Source organism: Crocodylus siamensis, chromosome 11, assembly GCF_052110815.1.
Source record: "Crocodylus siamensis isolate JL-2025a chromosome 11, ASM5211081v1, whole genome shotgun sequence".
NCBI classification, from domain to species: Eukaryota; Metazoa; Chordata; order Crocodylia; family Crocodylidae; genus Crocodylus; species Crocodylus siamensis.
The window spans coordinates 29,850,629-29,867,888 of record NC_143405.1 but is presented as its reverse complement, the minus strand read 5'-3'; positions in this window follow the sequence as shown (position 1 = coordinate 29,867,888).

The window sequence follows — 17,260 nt, the reverse complement described above, 5'->3', positions numbered from 1 at the left end:
GTTGAGGTGAAGAAAAACAGCCCAAGCTCAATGAGGGGAATTTTTTTATCACTTAGTCTGTTTGGATATCAACCTTTTAACTGCTGCATTGGCAGATCATCATTGCCTGAAGTCATTCTCCTCCACCCCACCCTGCCCCTGGCATACAACTAGATCCTTTCAATACTTGTTCCCCCTCCTGTCCTCTACCCCAGAAGCCTGCTCCTCTTCTGGTTCTCCTGTTCCTTCTCAGCCAACTTTTGTCCTCAACAGCATGTCCCTGTCCCCCTTTGACCACCCTCTGCTTGCCAGTGCTTTGCCTGACAGTCATACTGTTGCTTCTTCCTGGGAGTGCAGGGGGCTGCAGGTCAGGAGTGAGGGGCACCAGCTGGGCTGAAAGGGCAAGGGGCTGCAAGTAGGGAGTGAGGTGCATTGGCAGGGTTTGGGGCAGAAGGGAGATGGAAGGGCAGGGGGCTGTGGGTCAGGAGTGAGGGGCCCCAGCTGGGCTGGGGGGCTGCAGGTTACTTAGGAATGGGAGGCACTGGCAGGGCTGCTGGGACAGGGGGCTTCAGGTTGGGAGTGAGGGACACAGGCAGGGTTTGGGGGACAGGGGGTCCTACCCATGCCAAACACAAACCCTCCACGTGCTCATGCCACAACCCCCAGGCCACTGCAGGGAGAGGAGAGTCATGCACTTTTGGAGAGGCTTGAGTCCTGCAATACATCCAGCTTTGTATGGATATCAGACCCCGGGAGCCTGCCTATGTCCTTAGACCAGGGATGGGCATAATATAGCCGGTGGGCCAGATGTGGCCCACCAAGCCATTCTGCCTGGCCAATGGGACACCTACAAAGTTTAGAAAATTAATATTCATCTACTCTGGGCTCTCTGTCAAAGATGATAGCAGCCAGGGGCAGTAGGGCCCAGGGGAATTCAGCAGGAGTCAGGAGAATACCCACCCCCTCCCAGCTTTCCCCCAAGTGTCTGGGCAGCTTTTCTTGCATGCAATGGGTTGCTTCAGCACCACATGGCTCTTGGCTGCATTGCTGGACCCTGGGAGCAGGGGTGCACTGGTACCCTGGGGCCAGGAGGGTGTGTGTGTGTGTGTGTGTGTGTGTGTAATGAGGGAGGGGGAGAGAGACAGCAATGAGAGCATGCAGAGAGAGTGTGTGTGTGTGTGTGTGTGTGTGTGTGTGTAGTGAGGCAAGCACATAGCGTGTTAGGACTGTGCAAAGCTTCAGGTACTGATTTGATTTGGAGGAGATTCAGCCTGATTTGGTGGCCAAATCTCCAAATCTGAATCAAATTAGGGGACCAATAAAAAGGTCTGAATCAATTCAAAGCTCTCTGAATCTTCGGAAAAGATTTGGAGAGCTCCGATGATTTGGGCAGTCCCTGCCTGTTGCAGCAGGGAGTTGGACTTGGAGCAGGTAAATAGGGGGTGGGGGAAGGAGGCCATTGGAGGACCCTGACAAGCCCCCAGTCCCTGCCTAATCCCCCAGTCCCCCCATGGCTGCCCTACCAGCCCCAGTTCCCAGTGCTTTTAAAAAAAAGCTCCCACTCACTGGGTGCTGCCATGCTGTATGGAGGGCTCTGCCATGAGCCCCTTGACCCTCCCTGCTCCCTCAGCCCCTGCATGGCTGCCCCACCTGTCCCAGGACTCACCAGCTCCTGCAGTGGCCTCGGGGCTTTGGGTGGCTCACAGAAGAGCCCCCCCATGTGGTGTGGGGCAGTGGGAGGCAGCAGAGATCACCCCCCACTGGGCAGGAAACAGTGGAGCTTCTGGACACTTGTGGCAGAGCCCCCCCATGTAGCATGGGGCAGTGGGGTGGGGGTTACCCCCCACACCTGGCACCCACACGGCAACTGTCTCATCACGTGGATGCATCATGGCTTGGCAGGGTCCTGTGCACTGTCACGGAGCTCAGGTGGCTCTGTCAGCCGGAGCCAGCAGCACTCAGCCCCAGTGGCCCTAATCCCAGGGCGCACGTGATGCCATGCTGAGCTGTGCTCTACCCATACCATGGGGCAACTGCTGCACGGGTGCCAAGTGAGGGGGGGTGATCCCCGCTGCCTCCCACTGCCCTGTGTTGCCTCTGCTATGAGTGCCCATATGCCCCAATCACTGCTTCTGCCAGTGAGTGTGGGGCTTTTTTCTTAAAGTGCCAGATCTAGGCTGGGGCCATGCATGAGATGGGGTCAGGCAGGGCAGCCTTGGAGGCTTCTCCCATGGCTTCCCCCACCCAGGGAGAGGCAGGTACAGCCAGAGGAGCTGTGGGAGAGCCTGCAGCCACCCAGCTGTGCCTGCCTCTCCCCAGCTGATCTGAATCACCAAATCTCTGCAAATCAGTGCTGAAATTTACGAAGCTGATTTAGCCAAATCAATTTAGGACAGTGATCTGAATCTCTGAATTGAATCACTGTCCCTTGAATCAGTCAAATCTAAATTGAATACTTTCCTATTCGCACAGGTGTAGATATCTATATCTATAGGGAGAGAGATCTCTCTATATATCTACATAGATATAGATATAGATCTCTATCTATACACACATATAGAGAGAGAGCTCAAATCAGTTGGGCAATGTTTTATTGATATATTTACAATTTTAAGGCAATTTGGAAACCTAGCAGTGCCTCTATCATCATAATAAAATACATTCTAAATATCTATACTGGCATTTACTTTTGACTTTTTTTGTCATAAAAAAATCAGAGCTGCCCCTACCCCCTTTGCTCACCAGGATGTGCAGCACTGAGCAGCACTGATATGTCAGTGCCCTGTCCCTGCCCTTGCCATTCACTCTGAAACTACAGCCAGCTGCCTGCCGCCTGCCCCAGTCCCGTCACTCCTGACCCACAGAGCCAGGTATGTAGGTGAGGGGTTTGTGGGGTGGCTTGGGGTTGTGAGGTTTGTGGGTGGATGGTGGGGAGACTGTGGGTGTGGGGGGAGGCATATGGAGGGACTGCTCAGGAAGAGTGGGTCACCTGCCCCCTGCAGGATGTAGCCCCCCCAGACGTCTCTTGGACTGCCCCCTCAGAGGGGCCACAGCTCCCCCCCCACAGAGCCAGAGCTCCCCCCAACAGGGGCCAAAATCAAAAGAAAACCATTGCTGCAAAAAGGAAAGGCAGCAGAAGGGTTGGAAAGCCATCCTGGCTTCATAGGGACATTGTGGTCCTCTTAAAAAAGAAAAAAGAGGTGTACACACAGTGAAAGCTAGGGATGGTCCTCAAGGAGGACTAGACAACAGTGGCCAGTACTTGGAGGAAAATGACCAGAAAAGCCAAGGCAGCAATGGAGTTTAATTTAGCTATGGGAATCAAGCAATAAAGAATCCTTTTTAAGGTATGGAGGCAGCAGAAGAAAAACAAATTAAAGTGTGGGACCCCTGCTTAACACCTCAGGACAGCTGGTAACCAACATTCAGGAAAAAAACTAAATGCCCACTTTGATTCAGTATTTCACCAGACCATGGCAAAAGTCAAATGAAATAAGGCTCATAGGGGACATGCCAGAACTGACAGCCTCCCCACTGTGGATGCTGAATCAGTGCAATACCAATTAGAAAAGTTAGACATGTGTAAGTCAACAGGACCAGATAGACTCCATCTGAGGGTGTTGAAGGAGCTGGCTGAGGTCATTGAGGGACCCCTGGCAAATCTCTTTCAGAATTTGTGGTGCACAGGAGAAATCTCTGATGACTGGAAGAGGGCCAACATTGTGCCCATCTTTGGGAAGGGGAAGAGGGAGAACCTGGGCAATTATAGGCCAATCAGCCTACCCTCCATCCCAGGGAAAATCCTGGAAAAGCTCATTAAAGAATCCATGTGCGGTGAGGTAAGATTCTGAATGACAGCCAGCATGGCTTTGTTACGGGTAGATTTTGTCTTGCCAGTCTCATCTCCTATGATCAGGTCTCTCACCACCTGGACATGGGAGGCATGGTAGACATTATATACCTAGACTTCCAAAAGGCTTTTGATCTAGTATCCCATGATATCCTTGTGGGAAAACGAAGATTGTGGGCTCAGCTGTTTGATGGTTCAGTTGGTGGGAAAGTAGCTACATGGTAGGATCCAGAGAGTTCTCATGAATGGATCAGTTGTCCTGATGCAAAGTGACCCTCAGGGGTCCATGCTTGACCGGTGCTTTTCAACATGTTTATCAATTATTTGGATGGGGGAATGAAAAGCTCGCTGGCCAAGTTTGCAGGCGACACCAAGTTATGGGGCAGATACAGGTAGGCCTGGACAGGCTTAAGAGTTGGTAGACTGGAACAAGATGAAGTTTAACACTTCCAAGTGTAAGGTGCTCCATCTGGGGGCAAACAACCCTCAACATACATACAGGCTTGGTGGTGACAGCGTGACTTGCACCATGGCCAAAAGAGACCTAGGGCTAATGATTGACCATTGTATGAATAGGAGCCATCAGTGCAAGGCAGTGGTCAGCAGGGCATGCATCAACTGATGCATCTTATGTAAAACTAAGGAAGTGATACTCCCATTGTACTCAGCACTGGTGAGACTACAGTTGGAGTACTGCATCCAGTTTTGGGCGCCACACTTCAATCAGGACATAGAAAAACTTGAGAGGTTCCAGAAAAGAGCCACCTGTATGATAAGGGACTTGCAAGGCAAGCCATATGAGGAAAGGCTGAGGGACCTGGGCCTCTTTAGCCTCAAGAAGAGAAGGTTGAGAGGGGACTTGATAGCAGATTACTGCTATATCAGAGGACTGCATCAGGAGCTCGATGAACAACTGTTCACTGGGGCACCCCTGGGGAAAACCAGGACCAATGGATACAAACTCCTGGATGGCTGCTTCAGGCTTAATACCAGGAAAAACTCCTTCATGGTCAGGGTTTCCAGACTGTGGAATAAACACCCTCCAGAGCTGGTGCAGTCACCTACCTTGGAGATTTTTAAGTAGACTAGACAGTCATCTCACTGAGGTCACCTAACCCCAGTTGTTTTTCTGCCTAGAGTGGGAGGGCTGAACCTGATGGGTCCTTTCCAGCCCCAAACAATCTATGAACCTATGATCCGAGCCTCTGGTTGCTTTTTTCCCCCAGGGTATTTTTTGATACCTGCATCTCCAGGTATCAATTCTTGACCCTGCACTGCAAATATACAGTACAGGGATGTGTTTTTTTTTGTTCCCAGTGTGCCTCTTGCAGCATCTCAAACTGGTTTGGGATTCTGGAAGAAGCACGTGTGCGCTCATCTGGATGTGCACTCTGAGGATAATTGGGTCCTCATTAATTGGCATCTTCACTGATAATTCTCTACGTATGTTTTAATGGCATTAGCCACATTCTTACAAAGCCAAAATACCCATTATTCTGTAAGCACTCAGCCGAGTGCTACAGTCAAATCAGATCTTATGCATACTTAGATGCACTTTTGAGGAAAAGAAATCAGGAAGCTATTATTATTAGCAATGCTAATTCAGGAAGTAGCATTGTTTTCAATTGACACTAAAGCAATTATTCAGTACAATAATAGGTACCCCTGAGTGGTTGGAAAGTTCTTCTGGGTGAAATGTAAGAGGAAGGTCATGACCATTTAGTCGTCATATTACATTGTGCTTTTGCAGCTCCTAGTGATTATGTTCTAAACAATCATATCATCAATGCAGTATTGCTCATAACATCCTGTACTATGGCACTGTACATTCCTGGGCATCCTTAGACTCAGAATATCTCCAACACTAATAGTGGAGGACTCACAGTGATGAGTTAAAGGTCAACCTTTCCTTCTGGTAGTCTTCAAATATTAGTTAATTATTGTGTGAAGCACATGGATTTATTTAGGTGAAAGCTATGATTACACAAAAAAATTCAGTGGGCTTCATTGCCTCTCAGTCCCATCCTGAGCAAATCTTGCCTTCTAAAAGACTCGGTCTTCTATGATGCTGAGCATATTTAATTTCCATGTACTTCAAGGTATTCTTACCCATGTGAAACCTTACAGTTTTAATAATAATGCTGCTATTCAGGGAGGCTGCAGGATGTTCATCATATTATTTGTACTGACCAGGAAATGAGGAGGACACATTTTCTGTCCTGAGATAGAGACTGAAGCTTTTACATGCCAGATACCAGTACACATACTCAGCACTCTGGCCAAAAATGGGTTGTTGGTATGGAAGTTATAATCTAACAGACAGGAAAAGGTGGAGAAATTTTCTGATGCATCTGTAAACTTGTCAGTTGATGAAAAATAAAATGGTAGAAAGATTTTTTTCAACATCGTTATTGCCCATGTGGCGTTTACTGGAACGCTTTGCCTTTTTGGGCCACTTGGATGCATCTGTCTCTTTTCGGGTTGACACCTTGCCCCACAGCGAGCTTTCCTAAAAGGATTCCCAGGGGTTTTGTCCTGCCATGTCTTTGTTATAGATTATTGCTGGGAGGAAGTTTGCTAATCCAGCTTCTCCTGGTTTCCTCTTTGGTCACTCAGGTCTTCATCTTGGTGCTCCGCCTCCCCTGCACCCCGCCCTGCGCCAACCAGTGATGATGTTTGTCTTTGGCTGAGACTAAAGCAAAGTCAACCTGCCATGGCTGGGCCTTTGGCCCTTATCTAATCTTAGTCCTGCTTCGGACGATGTACTGTCCTTTTGTAGGTCTCACATTAGCTTGACTCATTATGATGCAGGGGTGTCTCCTCCCCCTCCAGGGGTTACTTACAGCTTCAGTGTCCTTCATAGTTGCATAGTTGGTAGGGACCTGAGCAGATCAAGTCTGACCCCCTGCCATGGGCAGAAAAGAATACTGGGGTCAAACAACACTGGCTAGGTGATTATCTAGCTTCCTTCTGAAGACCCCCAGGGTAGAAGTGAGCATCACTTCCCTTGGAAGCTGGTTCCAGATCCTAGCCATCCAGACAGTGAAGTAGTGGCTCATGATATCTAGCCTGAATCTACTCTGTCAACTTATGGCCATAATTCCTTGTTACTCCTAGTAGTGCTCAGGGGAAAAGGGACTCTCCCATTGCCTGATAATCCCCCTTGGCCAGTTTATAGATGGCCATCAGATCCCCTCTCAGCCTTCTCTTGTGGAGGTTAAACAGATTCAGGTCCCTTAGCATCCACTTGTAGGGCCTGCCTTGCTGTCCCCTGATCATGTGAGTGGCTGTCCTCTGGACCCTCTCAATGCTGGGCACATCCTTCCTGAAGTGCGGTGGCCGGAACTGGATACAGTATTCCAACTGCGGCCTGATCAGTATTGCATAGAGGTGGAGTATCACCTCCTTGGCCCTGCTTGAGATACATCTGTGGATACATGACAAGGTGTACGGTAAGCCCTCCTGACTGCATCCTCACATTGGTGGCCCATGTTCATCTTGGAGTCAATAATGACTCCAAGATCCTTTTCTGCCTCTGATGATGAGAAGGGAGTTTCCCAGCCTGTAGGTATGCTGCTGGTTCTTCCTCCCCAGGTATAATACCTTGCACTTGTCAGTATTGAAACCCATCCTGTTCTCATCCGCCCACCCCTGTAACCTGTCCAGATCTAGTTGCAGCCTGTCCCTCTCCTCTAGCATGCCCATTTCTCTCCACATCATAGCATCATCCATAAATTTTGAACAAGGTGCTTTTCACCCCCTTGTCCAAGCTGCTGATGAAGATGTTGAACAGTGCGGGCCCAAGGACTGAGCCCTGGGGAACCCCACTGCCCACATCCCCCCAGGTCGAAAATGACCCATCCACCACCAGTCTCTGGGTGCGGCCCTCCAACCAATTTGCGACTCATCTGACTACGTAGGCATCGACACCGCAGTCACCTAATTTTTTAATAAAAACAGGGTGAGAGACAGTGTCGAAGGCCTTCCTAAAGTCCAGAAAGACTACATCCAATGCGACACCTGCCTTCAAGGATTTTGTGACCTGGTCATAGAAGGCCACCAGGTTGGTTTGGTAGGACCTGCCTCAAATGAACCCATGTTGGTTGCCCCTAAGCATAATCTCCTCTGCTGGTCCCTCGCAGATGTGCTCCTGCATACTTTTCTGAAACAGCTTCTCCAGGACTGAGGTAAGACTAATGGGCCTATAGTTTCCTGGGTCCTCCTTCCTCCCTTTTTTTTGAAAATGGGGACCACATCGGCCCTTTTCCAGTCCTCTCGCAACTTGCCAGAGCGCTATGAGAGCTCATAAAGCTGTGCCAGGGGTTCCACAATGACCTCTGCTAATTCCCTCAGCACTCTGGGGTGGAGGTCATCCGGATCTGCTTATCTGAATACATCTAGGACTTCTTGTTATCTTTGATCTAGACACTAGTCCCAATTTCATCTCTGCCTTAGCCTTCCTAACAGGCCCCCTACAATCTCAGGCAATGGAGATATAATCCTCCTTGGTGATGGCCCCCCCTTCCATTAGGTGTAGGCCTCCTTTTTAGCTTTGAAACATTCCTGGATGCTTTTGGTGAGCTATGGGGGCTTGTGACGGGGTGCCACTTTCGGAGCTTCTCTAGACAGGCGGCTCTGCCCCCCTGCAATGGGCCACTCGCCTGCCTACTCTCACCTGCCACGCCTTGATCTTATTTATAAAATGATGGATAATTGGAATTAGTGGGAAGCTGCCAATTTGTGTGCGCCCCAATGACGGGGGGCGCTGTCTGCGGCTCCTTTTCCTCCCCTGCACCGCAGCCCAAGCCTTGCTGATGGTGCTGGTGTAATCTATCCTGGGTCATGTTATTATGCCACGGCCCGTTGTCTGCTTTCGGGGCCCCTTACCACCCCTTCTCCCTCTTGGGGCTTCTCATCGCCCCTCCTCACTTTGAGCTCTTCACTACCCCCCTAACTCCAGGGCTCCTCACTGGTGCCCCTTTCCAGCGCCTCCGGGCTTGCCACGCAACCTGTGCCCCTTTAGCAGTGCCTCTGTGCTGGTCATGCACCTGGCAACGCCCCCTCTGGGCCCCGTCTTGCGCTTCCCATGCTCCTTGCCCCCTCTGGGGCCTCTTGCCCCTCTGGGCTTCTCACCCTCTCTGGGCCTGTGCCGCTCCTCTCGTGCTCGGGCCCAGGTGGCCCGTAGCCATGCCCAGTCCCCTGACCCTTCCTCTGGGTCATGCTCCCTACTGGGCAACCACCCTTGGTGTGTGAGGTTGGGACCCCAGCCTGCGAGCACTTCTCCAGCGCTCTCCCGCCGTGCCCACTGTGGCACCAAATGCCATGCCACCCTGACACCGCTCACTGTGCCCCTAATGGACACCAGGAACCCCCAAACTACTGGGGAGCCCCGTGAGGCCTCCTCACTCCCCTACAGCCTCACCCGGTCCTCCGGTATAACTATAACTAAACCATGAGCCAAACAGCTATAACACAAACACAAGAAGCCTCCTGGCTTGTAACCCAAAGTCTGCACTCACTCAGCTCTTCACCAGACCCCATCTCATCATGTGGCCAGTCAGGGTAGCCAGGCTGTAACCCTGGACTCTGTCTGATCAGCTCTCCCACCAAGCTCCTGCTCCTGTGGCTGCCAGGAGGGAACTGTCTCTGGCCTCAGCCTTCTCTGTTTATAAAGGCCAGGCCCTGCCCCCTGGTGGTCAGCTGATCCACTGTTACCATGGTAACCCTCACCTGCTGCCCTGCTGAGTGGCAGCTGAGCCCATTCACTACCATTCAGTAGCAGGCACCCTAGTGCCCTGCTACAGGGCTTTTGAGCACTCTTGCCCCCTTTGATCCGCATTGGGATTGTCACCCTTTGGGCTCGGAGGATCATCCCCTTAAGGAATGACCACTTTTCCTGGACTTCCAACTCCCCTCCCCTCTGGGACCTCAGTGCCTCCCTGACTAGTCTCCTTACCTCATTGAAATCTGCCCTCCTGAAGTCCCGGGCTGCTGCCTTGCTGAAGGCCTTTGACACTCTGCTCTGGGTGGTGAATTCCAGTAGATGATGATTACCTACTTCCTTCTTTTTCTCTCTCTATAGGTTCACTACTGCCCCAGTCTCTCCCAGCATCATCTGGGATCCATAGTCTTGAGAGAGATAAGTACCCTGGCTCCTCTGACCCAGACTTAGTAGGGCATCATGCTTCTCGGGGTTGATACCACTCACCCCTGCCAGTGCAGTCGTTCATCTTACACTACCCTGGGCACTCTAGAGGACCCACTTCCAGTCCTCCCTGAATGTGGGTCATTGGGGATTTTATCCGTTGTTCTGAGGCTGGCTGACAAACTGACATCGGTATGCAGGTACAAAACATGCCCATGCCAGTTCTGGGGAGCTTGCCTGATCCCCAGTGGTGGGCTGCGGTTGCCACTTTCCTTCTTGCTCCTGCTGCGGTGTGGTTTGTCTGCTTGCGGCTGCATCACCGTTGCCACGTCTTTGATCTTTGGTGGCATTCTGCAGCTGCTGCATCTCTCTCTGTCCTGGCACCGGAGATAAGTTTTGGTTCATGGCAGTGTCCCCACCACAATCATATTGAAAAAAAAAAAATCAACATAAAACAAGATGAAATTAAATTTTTAGGCTGCAGAAAGCAACCAAATTTGAAATCCCTCCAATAAACTGATCAAGCTCTGTCTTGTTTCTGGTCTCCATTGAACACATTTGAAGTTGGTTTCAGAATTGCATTCCTTTGGTGAAAAACCTTCTTTTAAATTTTCCTGTCATAGTTTAATCACAATCAATACACCAGATTCAAAGGCATTCTGTTTCTGGCTTCCCTAGTTCTTCACTGGAAAAAGAGGATGTAAATTACCTCCAGGTTACTGGAAATCAGAATTTTCTTCTGCACCCAATCACATCTAAAGAGGAAGCAAAATGTCATATCAAGAAGCAAACAGGACTGGCACAAGACCAGTAGAAGCTCATAAAATCCCAAATCCTGCTACACCAAAAAAAATCTGATCTCACTCAGTAGTTATTGCTAGAATCCCACAAGTTCTCAGAGAGCCCTATTTAAGTAGATTTCCTATTTAACTGCGTCTCATTCAAAGTGGCTTTACTAATGTCTTATGCATGGCTCTGTACTGCAGATAAATGTCTGGCTTTGCTGCTAATCCAATAATGTTCTGAGAATTAATTTGCACAAATTGATTAGACTGAGAGATTTAAGTGTTGAAAAGAAGAATCATGCACTACTTGACATAGTGGTATAACTGATGGCTTGTCTAAGGTTTTCTGGTAGAGCTATGTAGGCAAACCACCTTAGCAGAGATACTTATATTCTTTGACTAGCACAGACAGAATAAATTATACTATCATATGAATTTACCTGAGGGGTTTTGCCACCAGGATAAAGAAGTGACAGAGTAATTTCTTTCTTTGTTTGGAAAAGCTAATTAATATTAATTATCATCCTGTGAAATCCTAATTGAAATAATAACTACAGTTTTTAAATGTTAAAATTGAACTAGAGATGCTGCTATAGTAATGACTTCACCTATCTGTTTGCGGTAAAAACTATGGGTACCTTGTCTCCACTGGGATTTTAGAGAGATAGCCAAACTATGTTCATTTATTACTTAGTAAAAAAATGCCACATCCCTGTTTTCCAATGAAGATATACAATATCTGAAATATTTACAGCTAACTTACTTTATTTTCATAATGTCAGTGTTATCTTCTAAACATCCATTTTTGAGAGTGAATCAACCATACATTACATGCATTTCTCAGAAATACTTTACCAAGTATAGCAATAGAAAGCCATTTCTTCTGGAATATTTTCTTTAACATATAAAATAGGTATTGTAAGGCAAGTTTCCTGATGCCGCTTGCAAATGGACTGAGTTCTAGATTTTTAAGTTGACAGTTATTTCATTATTAGGTGATTATTCGGTTGGTCTGCAAGACGGACTTTATCATTGATCAAGAAATGTGCTTGAATGGTTATAGTAGTGATTTTCAACCAGAGCAGCAGGGCACCCTGGTATGCCATAAGAAACTTTTAAGAGTGCTGTGAGTTGTCATGAAATATTAGAAGTTAGGTATGCAGACATGCATACATGATTCACAAGATAAGTCCAAAGTTTTCAAATAAGAATCCATAGTGTTAAAAACATCCTGACTTGTAGTCTTTTTTACTTCTTTGCACAGAAGAATTGTTCTATTATTCTTCTGTAGTCAAGACAGAGAGAGGTAAAAGCTAGGCACTGGCATGTTCCAAGGGGTTGTCAGGCTGCAGCCTCAGACCTGGGGCCTTGGCCTGCTACCCCATGGCTAGCTAGTCAGGCTCTTCAAAGTTGGTATGAACCTTCCAACAAGGACTAACCCTCCACCCACTTCCTGTCATCAGAGTAGTCAGCTGGCATTAGCTGACCCTCCACTTCCTACACATAAGCCCCTGACCCAGAAAAGAAAGAGTTCAGGCAAAAGGACAATCTGATTCAAGACTGCTCTGTTGATCCCTCTGGTTTACTCCTTGGTTTTGTCTTCTGTTTGATCTCCCAGCTTCTTGATTTAGCTCTCCCCATGGACTTTGCTTTCTATTTGCTATCCTGGCTTCTTGACTTGGATTGCCCTTGGATTTCATTTTTTGATTAACCTCCTGGCTTCCTGACATGGTTCAAACTCAGGCTCCACTTACTCATTCCACCTCTAGTTGGTGCTTCAAACCCTGAGTGGCTCCAGACCTGGCTGCCCACATCCTGGTGTAACAGGAGTGCCTCATGACAGATGCACTGAGTCTAAAATGGCTGAGAATTGCTGAGTTAGGAGTCAGGACTTAGAGGTTCTGTTCCCAACTGTGCCAGTGATCTGTGTCCTTGGGTAAGAAGAGAAGTGGCAGCAAGTGACTACTAGAAAAATACACAAACTTGTTTCCTGGTTCAGGAGGAAGAAGGTAGCAGATCAGAACATATCTGGGTGAAAACAAAGGGTGAAAGGTATGGTAGTCTTAATACAGGGATTTGTTATTGACTGCCAAGCCAAGAAAAAGAGGTGGCTGAGGCTGTGGTGGGACAGGAGGGGGCACTACTATGCTGAGCCATCTGCCTCACTGTGCTTGACCAAAGCCCTATTTTAGGCATCTCCCCTGGGGCACCTATGTCCAGCCAACCCCCTTCCTGGAGCACACCTGCAAGCCTGGGGCAATTGCTACCACCACCTGGGCCTTGGTCTTTGTTAGGGCTCTGTGCAGCCTGAGGTACACAGACCCTGTTGACCTTGGGGGTACTTAGCCCACCATGGTATTTTGGGGTGCTTATTTTAGCCAGAAGCATTCAGAAGTAGCCTTCTGTATGGGAGGAAAGTGAAAACCCACACCCACCTTAGCCAGCCAAGTGAAGGGGCTTTAAAGGCTAGTCTCACTCATAAGCATTTACAGCAAAGTGTGCTATAACAGATAGCTTTATTGACTAAAGAGGGAATAAAAAACAGAAATTTGAAAGAAAAACCTACTTGAACAAAACAGAACGGGCTTGTTGGCCCTTTTGATACACATCTAGTTCACTTAATCCTAGGTTCCTGTTCAAATTTCAGGTGAGTTACTTGTTCATCAAGAGACTGATGGAGTTCTGGAGGCTTGTTGCTAGTTTCATGGTTCCAAAAGATAACTGACCTCCTCCAAAATGGAGTGACCCATTTTAAAACTTTTGTGACCTCATCACTAAGTCCCAGCCAGAAACAGGCTACAGTTGGAGTACTGCACCCAGTTCTGGGTGCTGCACTTCAAGAGGGATGTGGCTAGCATTGAGAGGGTCCAGAGGAGGGCAACTTGCATGGTCAAGGGGCAGCGGGGCAGGCCCTGCGAAGAGAGGCTAAAGGGCCTGAACCTATTCAGCCTCCACAAAAGAACGCTGAGAGAGGATCTTGTGGCCATTTCCAAACTCACTTGGGGGAACCAGTGAGAATTGTGGGAGGCTCTGTTCCCCTGGGCACCACCAAGGTTACTAGAAATAATGGCCACAAATTGATAGACGATTCAGGCTGGACATCAGAAGACATTACTTTACAGTTAGGGCTGCCAGGGTCTGGAATACATTCCCAAATGAGGTAGTACTCTCTCCTATCTTGGGAGTCTTCAAGAGGAGGCTGGATAGATATTTGGCTGTGGTGATATGACCCCAGCACCTGTTTCTGCCCAGGGCGGGGGGTCAGACCTGCTGATCTGTTTAAGTCCCTTCCAGCCCTAAGCACTATGATACTATGAAGGCGGGAGGCTGCCCATTGCTCACCCTCCTGATGCCAAATGCCTTGCTACATGCTCCAACCTTCCCTTACATGTGTCCTATGCTTCACAGATGTTTCTTGGCCTAGCACCTGGCCTTGCTTCTGGTGCACACACTGGGCCTTCCATATCTAGCCTAGCACCCGGCCTCCAACCTGGGGAACACACTGGGCTTTCATATATGTGGCCTAGCACCCAGCATCCAGTTGCGTGGCACACACTGGGCCTTCTATACTTTATCCAATATTCTATATTCTCACTTCCCATAGTTCTATATTGTTAATCCAGTCTTTATATATTATCACACCTGGTACCCCTATTCACAATTAAGTAAGTCTGGCCCTAACTAGAGTCCCTGATCTTTACAGCCCTCAGCTGAGCCACTTACATTCCAGGCACCTCACTGGGCTACTGTACACACTCAGCCCCTCACTAGGCCTTCTGCCCCCTCACTGGAGCCACACTCAGCCCCACTGTGGGCTGTTCCACTTGCTCAGCCCCTTTGAGCTACTTTACTTGCTCAGCCCCTCTGGGCAACTTCTCTCACTCTCAGACCCGCTCTGGGCCTTTTGCCTCTCAATAGGCCACACTATCTCTTCTCCCACACTGGGATCCCTGGGATCTTCCACCATATGGGCTTAGGCAGTCCTGATGCTATGCTTGGCTAGCCCCACTCTCTTCTGGTACTGGAACCTGCCTGTAGGTCAGGGCTGGGGTTTTCAGGCACCCCTCCTTGCCTTTCACTGTGGAGATAACTGTCCTGGCATTTCTTGGGGACTCTCCCTCCATAGAGAGTCCCACAAGGCCACCCTTCTCCAGCAGGGTGCAGTTTTAGGTCATACCCAGGACCAGAAGCCTCCAAACCTTCTCCATAACTCCTGCTCTTACCTCCAGGGTGTTCCAGCATCAGCTCAGCCTGATATTACCTCCTTGTCTGCTCAGCTCAGACCGACACTTCTCTCTTTGAGGGCCTGGGTTAAAATGGAGGTTGCTCTGCCCCTTCAACCAATCCCAGGGTCCTCCTAGGGTCATATGCTAGCCTTGATGAGGCTAGCACCCATCTCCCAGCTGCTCCACTGCCAACCTGAAACCTTAAAGTGGTAGGCACTGTGGGTGCCCTGCCACAGTCAGGATACAAGGGAGACCAGGAGAGCAAGACCTGATGGTGGGAGTCTACCAGCCTCCCTCCTAAGAAGAGGAGAATAATCAGGCATTCTCCAGAGAACTGATTAAGGCAGCTAACCCTAGAGACATGGTCATCATAGGTGACTTCAACTACCCTGACATCTGTTGGGAGGATCACTCAGCCACCTCCAGCAGGTCAGCCAACTTCTTGGCAACAATAGACCTGTTTCTGATGCAAGTTGTGGAAGGGCCTTATAGGGGTACGGCCACTCTGGATCTAGTGCTGGCCAAGGTTGTGACATCATAGGTGACTTAAGGATTGGTGGCACTCTGGGAGACAGCCATCATGACCTGGTTAGGTTCACCATCCACTGTAAGACTGGGAAATCAGACAGCAGAACAGAAGTCCTGGACTTCAAGAAGGCAGATTTTGCCAAACTCAAGATGCTAGTCAGAGAGGCCCTTTGCAACCAGCAACCAGATGATTTGGGAGTTCAGGAACAGTGGAGCTTCCTTAAGGAGGTAGTTCTCACGGCCCCAAAACAGGCCATCCCCTGAGGGCAAAAAACAGGAAAGGAGCCAACTGACCCACTTAACTCAACAGGAATATTAGAGAGCTTCTGAAAAAGAAAAAAGAAGCATATAAACAATGGAAGAATGACTCGGCAACCAGAGAGGAATACAACTGTATCACCAGGGCCTGCGGATGCAAAACAAGAAAAGTCAAGGCAGGCATGGAGATCAAGCTGGCAACCAGAATAAAAGACAACAAAAAGTCCTTCTACAGATACACAGGGTACAAGAAAAATTCAGGGTTCACTGTGGCTCCACTGAATGTGCAGGGGCAGCCCACAGTCAATGCTCATGAAAAAGCTGAGCTTCTAAATGTATACTTCATATTGGCATTCCTGAAATCATACATCAGCTGCTCACCTGACCAGAGGCCCGGGGAACATGGGGAAGAATACAAACTACACAAAATCAGTCCTGAACAGGTGAGGGATCTCCTGCAACACTTGGATGTCTTCAAGTCCCCTGGGCCTGATGACCTGTACCCAAGAGTCCTGAAAGAACTGGCTGAGCTAATAGCAGCATCACTGGCCAAGCTGTTTGAAGAGTTGTGAAACTCAGGAGTGGTCCTAAATGACTGGAAGAGAGACAGTGTGGTGCCCATCTTCAAGAAAGGGAAGATCAGTCTGACCTCAGTCCTGGGTAAAATCTTTGAAAAATGTAGTAAGGAGGTCATCATTTGCAAGCTGGAAATGGACAGGGTGTTAAGAAGCAATCAGCATGGCTTTTTTGAGTGTAGATCACGTCTGACAAACTTTGTTTCCTTCTACAACCAGGTCACTAAATCCCTGGATGCAGGTGTCGCGGTGGATATAGTCTTTCTGGACTTGAGGAAGGCCTTTGAAATGGTCTCTCACTCCATTCTCATTAAAAAACTAGGAGACTGTGGCGTTGATGCCTACACAGTCAGATGTGTCACTAACTGGCAAGAGGGCTGCACCCAGAGGGTGGTGTTGGGCAGGTCTTATTCAACCTGGAGGGAAGTGGGCAGTGGGATTCCATGGGGCTCAGTTCTCCGGCCTGCACTGTTCAACATCTTCATCAGCGACTTGGACAAAGGGGTAAAATGCAACCTGTTCAAATTTGCAGATGGCACTAAGATGTGGGGTCAAGTGGACATGCTAGATGGAAGGAATAGGCAGCAATTAGATCTGGACAGGATACAGGGGTGGGCGGATGAGAACAGGATGGGTTTCAACACTGACAAGTGCAAGGTGCTGCACCTGGGGAGGAAGAACCAGCAGCAGACCTACATGCTGGAGAACTCCCTTCTCATCAGTGCAGTGGCAGAGAAGGATCTTGGAGTCATTATTGAAGCCAATATGAAACAACCGTGGCCAATACGGGCCAACCGTGTGGGGATACAGTCAGGAAGGCCAACCATACTTTGTCATGCATCCACAGATGTATCTCAAGCAGGTCCAAGGAGGAGATCCTCCCCCTCTATGCGACACTGGTTATGCCCTAACCT